Raw genomic sequence first — 17,935 nt, forward strand, 5'->3', positions numbered from 1 at the left:
TGAAAGCTTAGCCCAACCTAAATGAACTTGGCCCATTCCATATATATAAGAGTCCATATTTAATTAGTTCTTTTTGATCACTTAATTAATTCTAAATTAATTCTTGATCAATACTAATTAAATAATATGATTCCATATTAATATATTAGAACTTATAATATATTAATATAAATCATAAATATACTATTCTCAAAAGACTATCCATATAAATTGTGTCGGTGAAGTGCAACCCAAATGGACCATGCCGGGTCGGGTCAAGTACATACCAAATATAGTTATGGACTTAGACATTAATCCAACAAATGATGCAAGAGAATAGGGACGAACCTACCATACATGTTGAGCCGACCGAGCCAATTCCCGAACAATCTGAGGAAGGGAACTACAGCCGCCAAGTGAGTCAAGTGGGGACTCAAGGTGAGCAAAGGGATGGCCCGGAGAGGAGAAACAACAAGGATGGGCGGATGTACAAGAATTTATTGGGTGCGAAACCACCAAGTCTCTCAGGAAGCCCAAAGCCTGTTGAGATTATGGATTGGATCTCCGAGATGGAGATGGTGTTTGAGAGCTGCGACTGCAGCGAGAAGCAGAAGACCGTCTTCGCTGTGAGACAATTGAAAACTGGAGTCTTGAGCTGGTGGAAGCTATTGGCGGATACAATGCCGCGAGGAGAAGCTCTGAAAATGTCATGGGATGAGTTCTTGGAACAAATGAAGGTGCAGTATTGTTCAGAGATAGATCTAATTGATCTGAACAATGAGTTCCAAAACTTGAAGAAGGGAAGAATGAGCATCGACGACTATGCTGCTGCATTCACAGAATAGATGAAGTTGTTTCCATACCTAGTGCCAACCGAACTCTCTGAAATTGAGAAGTTCGCAAATGGACTGCCAGCCGACTTTGGCCCGACAGTCAAGATGGCAACCACTCTGAAATCAGCTGTTCGAGCAGCTAAGAATGTGGAGACCCAACAAAAGGAAAGGGGTCTGGAGAGGGCCGAGGTTGGTGAGAAAAGGAAAGTCGATGGATCTTCAAGGTCCAACAAGAAAAGTGAATTCTCGAAGTCCGGTTTGAAGGGAGGAGGAGCCGAAGCAAAGTGGTGTGACAAGTGCAAGAAGAAGCACTCCGGAAAATGCGACGAAGAAGTCACCTGCTTTAAGTGTGGAAAGACCGGGCACTATGCCAATGAATGCACCCTCACCAAGAAAGTCTGTTATGGGTGTGGCGAGGAAGGGCACATTTCGAGGGACTGTCCGAAGAAGAAGGAGGCAGGAAGACCCAACATTCCACCGAAGCCGAAGGCAAGAGCCTTCCAGATGACGCTCGAGGCTGCAAAGGAGGCAGCAGACGTCGCTGCAGGTACCTTTCTTGTAAATGGATTGCCTGCCAATATACTGTTTGATTCCGGAGCAAACTATTCCTTTGTATCGCATAGATTTGGAGGAAAATTAGCATTGCTTGTAGAAACACTTGATAATTCCCTAATTGTGGAAGTTGCCAGTGGCAAATTCGTACCTGTTAGTAATCGTATTAAGAACATCGTCATCGACCTAAACGAAAACGAATTCCACGAGGAGTTGTTACCCATAGAATTGAACGGTTTCGACATCGTTCTGGGAATGGATTGGCTTAGCGCCAACGATGCTGAGATTCAATGCCAAAAGAAGATAGTAAGGGTAAACCCATCCGGAAAGGAGTCATTTATGGTGTACGGGGACAAACGCCGAGTAAATTCTGGAATCATCTCCTTGATGAAGGCCAGAAAATGTTTGTCCAAGGGATGTGCATCATACCTGGCATTCGTGATCGATGCAAAGAAGGAGAAAAAGGAGGTGCAGAATATACCGATCGTGTGTCATTATCCGGAGGTCTTTCCTGAAGATCTTCCCGGATTACCGCCTGATAGACAAGTGGAGTTCAGAATAGACTTGATACCAGGCACAACACCGATAGCGAAAGCACCATACCGATTAGCACCGACAGAGATGAAGGAGCTCATGACGCAACTTCAGGAGTTGTTGGACAACGGTTTTATCAGACCTAGTTCATCACCTTGGGGAGCTCCGGTGCTATTCGTGAAGAAGAAAGACGGAAGCATGAGAATGTGTACAGACTACCGAGAGCTGAACAAGGCAACAGTAAAGAACAAGTATCCATTGCCAAGGATTGATGACCTATTCGATCAGCTGCAAGGCTCGAGCTATTTCTCAAAGATCAATCTTAGGTCAGGATATCATCAGCTGAAGGTGAGAGAGCAGGATATTGAGAAGACTGCGTTCAGAACAAGATATGGACACTACGAGTTCTTGGTTATGTCGTTTGGACTAACCAATGCTCCAACATCATTCATGGATTTGATGAACAAGGTTTGTAAACCATTCCTCGATAAATCCGTGATAGTGCTCATCGACAACATTCTCATCTACTCGAAAAGCCAGGAGGAGCATGGCCAGCATCTACGAGAAGTGTTGGAAGTCTTGAAGAAGGAGAAGCTCTATGCAAAGTTCTCCAAGTGTGATTTTTGGATCCGAGAAGTCCAATTCTTGGGTCATGTGGTTAACCAAGAAGGGATAATGGTCGACCCAACAAAAATCGAAGCTATAATGAAATGGGAACGTCCAAAGAGTCCCACAGAGATTCGAAGCTTTCTTGGATTAGCTGGATATTACCGACGATTTATCCAAGGCTTTTCTTCGATAGCTGCTCCATTGACAGCTTTGACCCACAAAGGAGCTACTTATACATGGAGTGAAAAGCACGAAGAAGCGTTCGAGAAGCTAAATAAGAAGTTATGTGAAACACCGATTCTTTCTCTACCCGATGGAGTTGAAGACTTCGCGGTCTATAGTGACGCATATGGAGTTGGGTTGGGTTGCGTTCTGACCCAAAGAGAAAAGGTGATAGCATACGCATCTCGACAATTGAAGGAGCACGAAAAGAACTACCCAACTCATGATTTGGAGTTGGCAGCAGTAGTATTTGCCTTGAAAATATGGCGGCATTACCTCTATGGCACGAAGTGCAAGCTTTTCACTGATCATAAGAGTCTCCAGTATCTCTTTAATCAGAAGGAATTGAACATGAGGCAACGACGCTGGCTGGAATTACTCAAGGACTACGACTATGAGATACTTTACCACCCCGGTAAAGCAAATGTTGTTGTTGATGCTCTCAGTCGGAAAGTCAATCTTGAAAGAAAAAGGCCAAGAGCGTTGAGAATTGAAGTTGTCTCGACAATTGTGGAAAGTATCAAGAAAGCTCAAGAATAAGCTTCAGAAAAGAATGACCGAAAGGAAGAACGTTTGGGAAAGACGTTGGTATTCGGTACAAACCGTCAAGGACTGAAGGTATTCCAAGATCGGATTTGGGTACCTAAGATAGGAGGAATACGAGATCTTCTGATGGAAGAAGCTCACAAGACCATGTACTCGATTCATCCTGGTAGCACTAAAATGTATAGGGACCTAAAACCCTACTACTGGTGGCCGACGATGAAGCTCGATGTTGCGAAGTATGTGGCCGAGTGTGTAACATGTGTGAGAGTTAAGGCACAACATCAGAAACCATACGGGAATTTAGAACCTTTACCTGTACCCATGGGTAAATGGGAAGATATCACCATGGATTTTGTGACTAAACTTCCCAGGACGAAGAACGGACACGACATGATTTGGGTGGTCGTGGATCGTTTCACAAAGAGTGCACACTTCATGGCTGCCAACGAAAGGTGGTCTATGGATAAGCTCGCAAATGCTTACGTGAAGGAAATTGTAAGACTTCACGGTGTTCCTCTTACGATTGTATCGGATCGTGATAGTCGTTTCACGTCAAGGTTCTGGAGAAGTCTACAAGAGGAATTGGGTACGAAGTTGTGTTTGAGTACAGCTTACCATCCACAGACTGATGGTCAGAGCGAAAGAACGATTCAGACACTGGAAGATATGCTGAGAGCATGTACCCTCGAGTTCCAAGGGAACTGGGACGAGCACTTACCTCTGGTAGAATTTTCCTACAACAATAGTTTCCACTCGAGCATCAAGATGGCGCCCTACCAAGCTTTGTACGGACAGAAGTGTTGTACGCCGTCTTGTTGGCTTGAGGCCGGAGAGCAGCAGTTTATGGGCCCCGAGATAGTCCATGAGATTGCTGAGAAGTTGAAAGTGATTAGGGAAAGGATGTTAGCAGCTCAGGATCGTCAGAAGAGCTATGCTGACAAGAAAAGACGACCGATGACCTTCGAAGTTGGGGATTCGGTTTTGCTTAAAGTCTCACCGTGGAAGGGACTTATAAGATTCGGGAAACGGGGAAAGCTGAGTCCAAGGTTTATTGGACCGTTCAAAGTTCTTCAGAAGATTGGGAACCAAGCTTACAAACTGGAATTGCCCGAAGAAATCGAAGGTATTCATAACACTTTCCATGTGTGTTATTTGAGGAAATTCACAGGAGAAGTTCTCGACATAATTCCAATCTCAGAGTTAAGAATGGATGAGAACAAGAAGCTGATCGAAGAGCCTGAGGCAATTGTTGATCGTAAGACTAAGAAGTTACGATGCAAGATGGTCGACTTAGTGCTAGTCCGATGGAAACATTCGAATGGGCCGAATCTCACTTGGGAAACAGAAAGTGACATGATGAGTCGCTACCCACATCTGTTTGTTGATGCATGATTCCGGGACGGAATCATCCTAAGGGGGAAAGAATTGCAACGCCCGGGTTTCGGGGCTAAGCATTTTTAGACGATGTAATAGTCTAGGTCAACTATTGTAACTCTTTTTGATGTAATAAAGATGAAATATTTGAGTATTATGTGAATTATGTGAATTTATATGCTTATTATTTATTTATAAATGTATAATAAATAAGGAATAAAAATAAGCGTCAAAATTAAAGTGTGAGATAAACCCGATATCTTTATATAAAGTTATAGTGGTCGAAACAAGGATTTCGGAGATATAGAGAACGCCGAAATCCGAGTTATAACGAAGAAGTTATGACATGTCGAAGTTTCACGACAAAACCGGCACGACGCTGTGTGACGTAAATAGTGAATTTACGATATATGACTTTTTGGCCTTAGTAATCTAAACCAAAGTTGTAGTATACGTTAAACCGATAGCGTGCATAAAAAGAACGCCCAAATCTGACTTCGTATGAGGAAGTTATGAATTTTCTAAGATTTGGCTTAGCAGTGCACAGCCCGAAACTCGAATTTTAGATCGAGCTGTTTTTGGCCTACGCGACCTAAATGAGAATTGAAGATCTCATTAATAGGAACTCAACGGTAAAAAGACAGACGAAAACGGAGTCCGTATGTAGAAGTTATGAATTTTACGCGGACATTTAACAGTATAATCTCCTCGTACTGTTAAATTTAAGACCGGTCGAGAATTAGCCGACGGAGTCAAAATGAAAGTTGTAGATCTTATTTTTACCTACGCGTGGATATAAAAAAAGGTCAAAAACGGAGCTCGTATATGAAAGTTACGGATTTTAGAAGTCGGAAGTGTGTTGTGCGAAAATGGGTGACGTGGCACAATCTTGGCCATTGCTTTCTCCCCAAGTCTTGCCACAAGATGGTGACATGTGGCACCAAGTTTCAGCCATATTTCACCCTATAAATAGAGCCTCTCCCACCCTCATTTTCTTCACACCTTTCCCATTCTTTCTTTCTCTCACTAGTTTCTCTCTCTAACCCCCAAACCCCCCGAAAAGCCTAGGGAACCTCCCTAGCACGAGGTGAAAGCCCCGGAGTGCTCGACGGCTCCGACAATAAGAGGTTTTCGGCTCAGGAACGCTGCTCCAAGCAAAGCCCGGTTTTTTTTTTATAAAACCCGCTGTAAGTGAGCTACGCCTACACTATTTTTAATATATCGTTTATTTAAAGTAACGTTATTAGGAACTTATAATAAGTACATGAGCTATTATTATGGGTTATATAAGTATTTTTTTACGCTTATATAATAGTAATAATAGTTAGACTATTAATTAGCCGCGGTAAATATTAGACTAAAATCTAGTGGTAATAATACTAGGTTTCGTCGAAGGAAAATAGAATCGTTAAAAGCGAAGCGCTGCCCGAGTTTGGAGTCATCACTTTAACAGGTGAGTGCATAGTTACTTTCATCTTACACATAGATATGAAGCATTTTATATAAATTACGTGCTATGTGTGCATATTATCTGAATACTTGATGTCTATGTTGGATGAATGATTTTATACATGTTTTTCATGAGTTAAACTGTATATTTATTTTATATCTACACAAATGTTGGGGTAAAACATGGGTAGATGTAATAAGACGATGTGTGATAAAATGATGAGAGACCTCAATGTTGTTGGTGATCCAGTCATCTAGCGGAGTATAGATGACGACCACAGACTCTTCTAGACAGTCCAGTGGAACGCTAGCAGGCTCGCAACCTGTAGGTGTTTGTGAACGATGTGTTCACCGGTGTACTCCATCCCCCTCATGGTTGCCTTTAGGACATTTATTGCTGAGGAACCCCCTTAGCAGTAATGTCCATCCCGATGATGATCCTTAGGCTAGGTCCCTTAAGATAGGTGTTTAGGTACGTAAAGTGAGGATAACGGGAACGGGTAATCGGGTTATTATTGATTGATGAAATTAATAAACTTATTTATTGTGGGTTGAAAACCCTATGTGCTCACCGGGCTCCCAAGCCTGACCCACTCACATGTATTACAGGTAGTGGCGCTCGAGCATAGATGTGATGTTTTGGATGAGGGATTACGGATATAGGCCTGTAGATATGAAATAATGTAGTAAGGCTTATATTGTACTGTTTATGCTTTTGATCTGTATCGAACATGACATCCCGAGTCTTTTAATGAAATACATTTCCTTGGAAATGCTTTTGATAAATCTTTATCATATTTTGTTTTGGGACAAATTCCGCAACACTTTTATTTAAAAATGTTACTCTGATTTTCAAATAAGCATAAACAAAAAATCGGTCTTTTCTGGCCGTGAAAATGGGGATGTCACAGGCAGTCACCTGAAATGTGTGGCTCTTCACCGCAGGAGCTTCCACCTTGATCGGGCGGCCATCAGTAATCCTCATCGGGGCGGGCGCAGGCGCCACCACTGCCCCTCCTCCTCTAACCAACCTCGGACAATCGACCTTTTTATGACCGGCCTGGTTGCATTGGAAACAAATCAAGCCCTTCTTGGGGTAATCCCGGCTCATTTGATCCGGCTGGCCACATGCATACCATGTTGAGCCTGCTGCTCGGCAGGCTCCACTATGCGGCTTACCGCACTTGACACAATGGACACGGTCCTGCTGGCCCCTGTTGGGAGGATCGGAGGTCTTAGGCTTCTTGGCCTGACCCACTACTGCCTGAACCTGCTCCGGCTTCCGCTTCGTGCGAAGCTCTATCTCAATTTCCTGTTCCCGAGCCTTCTCCAACATCTTATTCAGGGTCTTACACCCCGAAAAGCTCACAAACTCCCGGATATCATCCCTCAGCATGGAATTATACCTAGTCTTCTTCATCTCCTCATCCGCAACGTACTGCGGGACCAAAAGTGCCCTCTACCGAAACTTGGCGGTGATCTCCGCCACAGTCTTGGTAGTCTGCTGTAAGTCCTGAAACTCTCTAACCAAACGTTGCACCTCGATGGGTGGTGCAAACTCCTGATCAAACCTCCTCACAAACTCCTCCCATGTCATCTCAGCCACACCTGCTGATCCCACCTCGCGGGTAACCTCCTCCCACCAGTATCGTGCTCGATCCCTCAACATACAAGATGCGAACCCCACCTTTGCCGCCTCGAGGCAAAAGCTCGTGTACTGGGCATTCTCCATGTCTGTCACCCAACTTCAACTAGTGATGGGATCCCTGATCCCAAAGAACTCAGGCGCTCCACACCTTAAACTCCCTGAACGAGGGAGCTCGGGCCCTAATATGGTCTGCAACAATCTTGGCTCGGAAGGACCTGAGCCGCTCCTCCATGATCTCCATGATGCCCTCCTTGACGGTACCAAAAATCACCGGGGTAGCGTCAAGGATGTCACGGGTAACCTCGATTGCGATAAGGTCGCGCAACCGCTCATCAATGGGCTCTACACCAGAGCATGAACCCGATCCTGATCCTGAACCTGAACCTCGTGTGATCATCACCATCCTCAAATGAAAATATCACAATTAACAGAGATAAGGAATTCGAGAGGGATTCCTCCTCATCGGAATCCTAAGAACTATCAGATCTGATATTGATTCGGGTACATGTCTTGTGCTTTCAGTAGTACGGGCCCAATACTACCTTCCACACCTACGTGTACCTTCCCCACGGCCATACCTGATATCCCTAAACCATCCAATCACAAATCATGACTCATAGACACATCACTAACTCATATCCTATTATTGTTCTAGATTCTCAACCCTCAACAAACCAGAAACTCAGATTAATCATAGCAGGTCGCTCTATGCATGCAAGTTATACACAAAGAGAATCACATAAACTGCCAAATAAAGCTTTTACCCTAAACCACAACCAAACAAGGAACATGAATAAGGTAGATTCCCTCATTCTAGGGTTGTGCAATCCTAAGCATGAACAACTTTGAAAGCATACACTTAGAAAATAATCCATGAAACATAAATTTCCATATATACTATAGCATGGTTAAAACATTAGGAACACTTACTTGAGCTCGGCCGATTACGCGCATTGAATTCTCCCATTTTTCTTACAAAATCGTTTTCAGGAAATTTAACTTTTGGTTTCTTTTTGAAAAACAATTTTTACCATTTCCTCGGTTTGAGTTATGACATACTCAAGAGTGTGACCGAATCCCTCAAACCAAGGCTCTAATACCAACTTGTTGTTGGATTAGGTGTCTAAGCCCATAACTATTTTGGTATGTACTTGACCCGATTATGAGCATGATCCTTTTGGGTTGCCTTCACCATAACAACTGACAGGATGAATTAAGGAGAAAGAGGATTAATTATGATTTATTAATATATTATATGAATAATATATTAAAAGAGAAATCATATTGTTTAATTAATATTAGTCAATAATTAATTAAGAATTAATTTTGTGGCTAAAAGAGATTAATTAAATAAAGGGGACTGATATTGCAATTATATGATAGTTGCAAATTGGGCTATGGATTCCTAATGAAAAGGGCATTGGACGAAATCTATGGGAAACCCATATGGGTTTCGTCCAAGGGCTTTCTAGAGGGACTCCATGGGTTGCTTAAGGCCTAAGCAGAGAATTAGGGTTTCACCTAAAACCCTAGCAGCCCACACAAGTATATAAAGACCCCTAAGGCTCCTAAAAATGTGGCTAAGCTTTCTCTAGAAGATCTTGGACGTTTTTGGTGCTCCTCCTTCCTCTCCTAAGTCATATTGTTGCTAGTGGTGTTTGTGACTCCATTAGAGGTGCAACATTTGAGGCACTAAGCTTTCAGAAGTCAAGATCAAGAAGGATTGTGATTGTTATTGCTACATAACAATCAAGGTAAAGTTTCTAACCCTAATCTGATGTCAATTTCGATAATAGCATGTTAGATCTAGGGTTTATGCTTTGGTATTTAATGTTGTTGTGTTCATAGTAGAAAACCTAGATCAAAGCAATTAGGGTTGCGTGTACACCATAGGAATGATGTAATGCTCATAACTCATTAGTGGTATCAGAGCCTAGGTGGTTTTTCTAGTGAATAGATACCAAAGTGAACCACCAAAGATCTTGAAAATCGAAATTTTTTGCTTCTATCTGGCTGACTCGCCGAGTCCATGAATGGACTCGACGAGTAGATCCTACTCGACGAGTTCCATTGTGGACTTGACGAGTCCAAGGCTCTGGTGCCGAGATTTACGATTTTTCTGCCAGATTTTGTTGAGGATAATTGCCAAAACTCGTTTTTCTTGCCAAAATCCTATTTTTTAAGTTTGGAATGGTTATCCTCATCAAAACTGATAGATTTGGTTAAATATGGATAATATAAGATTATTATTAGTCAAATATTTGACCTGGTAAGTTTGAAAAGTTTCAATTTACATCCCTTTGGTTTTATAGTTAAAATTTGAACTTAAAAGTTATAGTTTTGAAATTTAAATAGTTAAACCCTAATATTTTGAAATGTTTCAAAATTGTCCTCAAGTTTTGGAATTTAAAATTTAATTAAAAAAGTTTAATTTTGAAATATTAAATTCTAAGACCCTAGTATTTTGAAAAGTTCAAATTACACCCTTATGGTTTTATTAATTTAATTAAGAGTTTAATTAAAAGAGATAATTAATAAATCCATAATTATATGGTTTAAGTTAATCAAATTAAAAGTCTAATTTATTAATATATTAAACCACTTAGTATTTTTAAAAGTGTAAAATACACCCTTATACTATATAGAATTAAAAGTTTAATATTATATATATGTATGAGTAAAAGGTCAGTCTTACCGTTAGTAGACCTCATTCACGAAGCTGGTCTATAAGGGGTGTTTAAGGAAGCGGCCTGTAAAATGACCGTCATTGGGTATCCACTCGTACCCACCGCACTCTTGACTAGTGGAGGGTCGTTAGCCGAATGGGTAGGATAGGACACAACCTTCCATTATAAGTATAATGAAGTACGAAGTAACTAAACACTTTTATAAATTCCCAAAATCTTAGTTACTTTAGAAAAAAAATGTGGAGTTGGTGCTAACCCATGAAATTACACTTTGCACCTTGCCGAGATGTTAGTGGAGCGTGTGTGGTTAACCGGCACACTAATTTTGGACTGGCAAGGATGGAAAAGGGTGACTCGATGTTTGTCATAGATCAATGGAGCGTGTGTGGTTAACCGGCACATTGATTAGGTGATAGTGACATTGAGGGTACCAAGTATACTTGCATGGTTATCCACACCTTGTTTGTGATCCTCGGCATCCCAGTCGCAAACATGAAGAGCACAATCGAGATTTAAACATGCCATTGAAAAGTTCAATGAATCTCAAAAGATCTAGGAGTTTCAATTCATTTAAAACCTAATTTTCAATTTTCGTTTTTCATGGTGGAAATTCGTAAATCGTCATTTACCTACCTTCAAATGTTCTGCAATTTGGATTACGGCATCCCTCTTCCAAATTGTAGAATATTGTGTTGGATCCTAGCCTCAATATTTCATTTGGGGTGCTATATTGAGGATTTTATCAACTAACTTGAATTTCTCCCGTTTTGTAGATGTCAAAATCTAACAACTATGGTCTTCCTGAATCCTTTGGAAAAGGTTTTCCACATGAAGATGATGTTCCACGATTGGATTGTGGAAATGGAAATCATGCTTCACTTCCTCCGCCTCCTCCAATAATTCTCCCTGACCCACGTGTTCGAAGACTTGAAAAGTTCAAGGTCACTCAAGCCCTATTGACAAACAAACACGAAGATGGAAAGTCTGTATGTGCTCATGTCTTGGATATGAAGTTGCATATTGACAGATTGGGAATTTTGGGTATCGAAGTCTCTAGGAAGATGGCTGTTGACTTGGTTCTTCAATCACTTTCCGAATCATATAGTGAGTTCGTTAGAGAGTACTATATGATGGACCACGACGTGACCCTCATTGATTTGACTTATTTGCTTATTGCTGCTGAATCAGAAATGATTTGGCGCACTGGTCAAGCAAATTTGTCTGGTAAATCAATATCCCAACTTTTTATGGACAATGGCAACATTGGAAGTCCAGAAAAGTTTTTTATACGCATGAGAAAGGCCAAGTCTGAGATAGTCCCTTGTGCCATTCCCGAAGAGCCTGTGTGTTTCTACTGCCAAGAGAAGAGGCATTGGTTACGAAGATGCCCTGACTACCTACGAGATCTAAGAGATGGGAGAGTCAAGATGTATGACTCTGCTTCAGGTAAAAATCCACTATCTAACTCTATTAAGTTTTCTATTTTAGATTCTTAATACATGATGTGATAAGATTACATTTTGATGTTTTGTAAGATCGAAGAAAAGAAAGGAAGCTTAAAGGAAGAAGTAAGTTGAGTCTGATCGCGAAGAAATGGATTCTGATTGCATGATTCGATGATCGGATTTTTGAGTTGCTGCTTAGAGTTATGATAGATTGCTTAGGAATATGTAATAACATAGTTTTCATTTGAATTTGCGTTGTAAGGACAAGTTTTCCGCACCGTTATAAATAAATGAAATTTTGAGTTTTGTCTTATTTATATCTCCTTGCAATGTCATTTGTGAAAATTGATGCTTGTGTGTTTCTATTGTAAGCAATATTAAGTGGATATGATTCTTAGTTATGTTATTTGTGGTAGTGTCGAAAATTTACCAAATAAAAAATGATTCTCATCACCCAAGTTTCAATTGGACAAAAACTTGGAATCATGCAACTGGTATTGTATGATGAATGAGAACCTTCACATTTGGGAAATTGAGACTAATTCCTTGTTCACATATAGATGTGAGTCAGGTGAAGGACTAGGGGATCTAGTACACATAGTTGTGCACTAGTCAAGTCCACCACAAAGAACAATAAGATTATTCGTCATGATTTACTAAAAGTCTAGTAAATGTGGTTATGCTTACAAGATTAAGTGTAATTCTGAATCATTGAAAAGCTTCAATGTATGGCAGAACGAATAAGAAGAATCAATCAGGCAGAAAGATAAAAGTTTCTCCAATCTGAAAAGATGGGAGAGTACTTTAGTATCATGTTTTATGATCGTTTCATTGTTTATGAAACCATATCACAATTGATCCTCTAAGGAAACCTTAGTGCACTAGTATGGCTAAGAAGAGGAATCAGAAGTTGTTGAAATGGTTAAATCAAAAGGTGAATCATACTTCGTTCCAAAAATCAAGTCTTAGAGTCATACTCCAAGATTGTGACTTGAGTGACACATCTTAAGAAGTTTTTAACACACTCATCAAATGTGGAGTAGAAAAATGTTTTTCTTACTCTTGCACGTTTGAAATTGGTAAATTGTGATGTCTTGGATAAGACAAAGACCAACTAAGACCAATTGTGTGTAGTGTTTGTCTTGATAAGAATCCGTACTAACTCTTGAATATTTTTTTGTCAAGAAATGTTTCTAGACAAAAGAGTCTTATATGTCAAGAGGTCAGTGGGAGTCTAAATGATCTTGAAAAGTTTCAAGAACTAATCAAGAGTAAACCTATTGTTATACACTAGCACACGACTTGAGGTTTGTAACCTATCGTGTTGACACATTCTTGTTTTTGTGCCATTCCAGTAAAGTTACTTATGCATATGAGTTCTACGAGTTCTCAATAGACTGCATAAGGCAAAGCACCTTGATCAATGGAAAGTACATTGATATGTAGGGGTGAGTTATTCAATAACTTGGAAGCAATGGTGGGACCCTTGAGGGCAAGAAATTAAGAATGAACAAGTTCTGTCCATAAGAGTTTGGATTTGTCACAAACATTATCTTATGAATATGGTTACGACAAATTCACATGGATAAGAGCACATACACCATAAAATCTAAGTGGCATAAGGTTTCTCTCCGTTTCATGAAAATGATTGTGAGGAAACGCTTTCACTAAGAAGAGATTTTAAGGAGATAGCAATTTTGATAGTTGCATTCTCAAATTCGATTATGATTACGACATCCCTCTTCATAGTTCGAATTGTGAGATTTGTCAATTAGTTTGAACAATTAAGACTTATTGTTGTAAGTTCTGAAATTGTTTAGACACATATATGAGATATCTAAGGAAAGGTGTATGAGTTTGAGAAGCTTAGATAAAGGCTTATCATAGCATCTCGTATAAGAAATATGAACTTTCGTTAAGGAAATCAATAAGTATTGATTTCTAGAAGTCCAACTGTTTTCTGAGTACATGTCAAAGCTAGTGGGAGCATAAGTGTTATGCTAGTAAAGTAATAATTATCATGTTAGTGGGAGCATGATTATTATGTTGCAAGTTAGCAATATTAATTATAGAAAACAAAGGTTTCACTTTGCAAAGTTGCAGGGGTTGAAAGGTTGTTTTGCTATAATTAAGGGAGAGAATATTATACTTCATTTCAAATCTAAAAGTTTAGATCGAGAAATGTTAATCAAATTTAGTCAAAAGATATATATGGATGTTATGTTGAAAATATTTAACATATGGGAATCCTATATATGGCAATATTATAGCAAGAAACTGGTAAAGTATCACGTTTTTCATGAATCGTATCCCATACGCTTCTGGTATAGGATCGATTGCATATGCTGTAATATTCGACCGTTCTGATTTTCCAAATGCCTAGGGCATTAAGAGGGAAAAAGGACCAGAACCAAATATGACTGAAATTAATTAAACAACTGTCAAGAACAATCTGAGGTTCGCCGAGGATTGGTCACTTGTGGGCAGTTGGAAGTAGAGTATTGGATGGAACATATCGACATTATTATGAATAGATATGATTCTATTTAGAATGAGTTGTCATGTGGAAAATATGGAAATGTTTCCATAAATGGGAGTTGGATATCAAGAATCTATGTTTAGATTATAAACTTTTATGCAAGAAGGATGTTCAAAGGAATGTACTTTGAATGTGAGACTTCATATCTATGGAATTGACTTGTAACAATCTCCAATAGAGTACTTTGTAATATCATTAACAAAGTCTTGGTGGCTTTGGTGATGTGACATTACGAAAGGATCGTTGCATAAAATGTTAGAATCTAACATATTCTAATAGTGGCAAGAATTTGGTATTCTTACACTTATGACAAGGATTAGGAGTTGTAAAATGAGCATCATTGGAAGTGTGATTCAATTGATCTATTTCACAAAGTAAGGACCATAGGTAAACATAGTGTGCATGCTTAGAGCATGGGACAACTATTGTTATAATTCAAGTAGTAAGTTGATTATCTGAAACATTATACAATGAATAATGAGTAATCAATATGGTGACTAAATAAATGTGTTTTATTTATACTCAAAATTTTGGGGCCATATAGGATTAGTATTATTCTTGTGTTTCACTTTGCATGTTTTGACTTACCAAATAATGAGATTATTCAAACTATCCACAGTCGATAAATACTTTGGAAGTAGGTATTGAAGCTAGACTGTCGTGAATTGGTTTGTAGACTGTCTGAAGTGTATTAGACATAGCAAAAGTTTGCTACAACGTTCATGAGTGCTTATGAATTAAGATTTGAGCATTGGATTAAACCCACGCTCACTTGAATCGCTTCATGGATTTTATCACGAGTGATTGGTGAGACGATAATATCTTATATTCTTGAAACGGAGACATGTGAGTTGTAATTTACAAGTCGGTTGCACATTGGTAATATGTAAACGCACCAGTAACTTGGTGTTATAAAACATATTGGTGTGTGTGATTTGATGAGTAGGTACAAGCGAACATTTGAGTCGGAGTTTATCCGTTCCTTTTACCCAATGTGGGATAAAAGCGATATATGTGGGCCCCCTCGATGATTTAGTGATGACACCTTAAGCGCTTGGCCAAGCCTGGACTAAGTTGATGTGTTCAATTGAAGTCTGTTGTCAGTCGTCATAAATCGGAAATCGGGAAACAACACATGAACAGAGAATATGATTAAAATCCATGTCTCAGTTCATACGATATCTAGAATGGAGGAATATATGATCCATTATCTAAAGGACGCGTTACTGATAAGATCAGAGTTGACAGCGGCTTTTGAAAGCTACGATTGCTGATTAGGTCGTACTTACAAAATAGTTATTAGACTTATCCAAGTGGGAGACTGTTGGATTAGGTGTCTAAGCCCATAACTATTTTGGTATGTACTTGGCCCGATTATAAGCATGGTCCTTTTGGGTTGCCTTCACCATAGCAACTGACAGGATGAATTAATGAGAAAGAAGATTAATTATGATTTATTAATATATTATATGAATAATATATTAAAAGAGAAATCATATTGTTTAATTAATATTAGTCAATAATTAATTAAGAATTAATTTTGTGGCTAAAAGAGATTAATTAAATAAAGGGGACTAATATTGCAATTATATGATAGTTGCAAATTGGGCTATGGATTCCTAATGGAAAGGGCATTGGACGAAATCTATGGGAAGCCCATATGTGTTTCGTCCAAGGGCTTTCTAGAGGGACTCCATGGGTTGCTTAAGGCCTAAGCAGAGAATTAGGGTTTCACCTAAAACCCTAGCAGCCCACACAAGTATATAAAGACCCCTAGGGCTCCCAAAAACGTGGCTAAACTTTCTCTAGAAGATCTTGGACGTTTTTGGTGCTCCTCCTTCGTCTCCTAAGTCATATTGTTGCTAGTGGTGTTTGTGACTCCATTAGAGGTGCAACATTTGAGGCACTAAGCTTTCAGAAGTCAAGATCAAGAAGGATTGTGATTGTTATTGCTACATAACAATCAAGGTAAAGTTTCTAACCCTAATCTGATGTCAATTTCGATAATAGCATGTTAGATCTAGGGTTTATGCTTTGGTATTTAATGTTGTTGTGTTCATAGTAGAAAACCTAGATCAAAGCAATTAGGGTTGCATGTACACCATAGGAATGATGTAATGCTCATAACCCATCACTTGTAACAGCCCAAATTTTTACAGATAATTTTAACTTTTAATTTCATAAATATCAACCACAATGTGTCCAAAAATCCCATTACATAGCCATAGTGTTTTAAAATTCAGAGTTGGAAACTAAATGTGAAAACACAGGAGAATGCACGTCGCGCCATAAAGTCGGGCCCTTGGCCTTATCGCTAGAAGTACCTGAAACATTCAATAGAGCTGTAAGCACAAGCTTAGTGAGATTCCCAAAACACATCAATCATATAATCACATAATACCATGCACATATATATACATATAAGTTTGCCATGGACTCCCTCCATGGTCTTCATTCGAATGTCATGGGCTACCCCCATGATCTTATATCCCCGAGCCATGGGCTCCTCCCATGGTCGTCACATAAATCCACATACATATCAAATAGCCACAATCACATACTCCATCACTAATCATCTCATACATATCAATTAATGGATCGGCCTTGGTGCCTTCGACCCATGAGTGTGGTGAGAAGACTCACTGCAATCTACTGAACACAAAAGCTACTCGCCTAACAATCTAAAACCACACGTTGAATAATAATACAATTAACCCTAATTTAGGATTATACACAACCTGATCAAAGAGTCTAAACACTTAAGCCTAAGTCCTTCCATAATGACCCAAAAGTCTCCCCTTTGCTAATGGGCCTAAGGCCCATGATAAAGACCATTAATGGGCCACATGGACCAATAAGGCCCAACCAAAACAACTATGGTCCAAAACAGAATATTAGCCCAACACTCTAAGTGGGACCAGACCCAAAACTGAATAAGACCCAAACCTAACTGAGTGCGTACGCCCTGCGTACCACTCTAGTACACTTAGCGTACTGAGCCCTTTGGCTGTACGTGCAACGTACATAAAATTACGCCCATCGTACAACCAGATTAAGCACCACGACCATTAAGTGCTTAATACTTGGAATTTCAACGTCCAGTTTCAGATCTGAACTTATTAAGACGTTCTAAGGCATAAAGTTGGAAACTTTATGCCCTTGAATTCCATAAGGGACTCCAAAACTTCATTCTTCACATTGGGAGATAAGTGGAATAGATTCAACGATGGTTAGTATGGGCGGTCTGTCAGGGAGTCAGACCAGCTCGAGTCTTCAGATTTCAGTTTGAGTAGATGTGGTTGCAAGGGATTATTTTTCAGGTTGAGAAAGGGTTCATTCATCTTCAGGTTGTAGAGCTCTGCGAGGGTTGGTTTCGAGTGCCTTGGGAAGGTTGGGGTATGCTCGGGGTTGTGGCCGGGTTGCTCAAGTTGTTGGGCGTGCCGAAAATAGTATAGAAAGATTTCGAGGACGAAATCTAATTTAAGAGGGGGAGAGTTGTAACGCCCTGTTTCGAATCG

The sequence above is a fragment of the Lactuca virosa genome, chromosome 2, assembly GCF_052849685.1.
Source record: "Lactuca virosa cultivar CGN04683 chromosome 2, Lactuca_virosa_CGN04683_v6, whole genome shotgun sequence".
Classification (NCBI taxonomy): domain Eukaryota; kingdom Viridiplantae; phylum Streptophyta; class Magnoliopsida; order Asterales; family Asteraceae; genus Lactuca; species Lactuca virosa.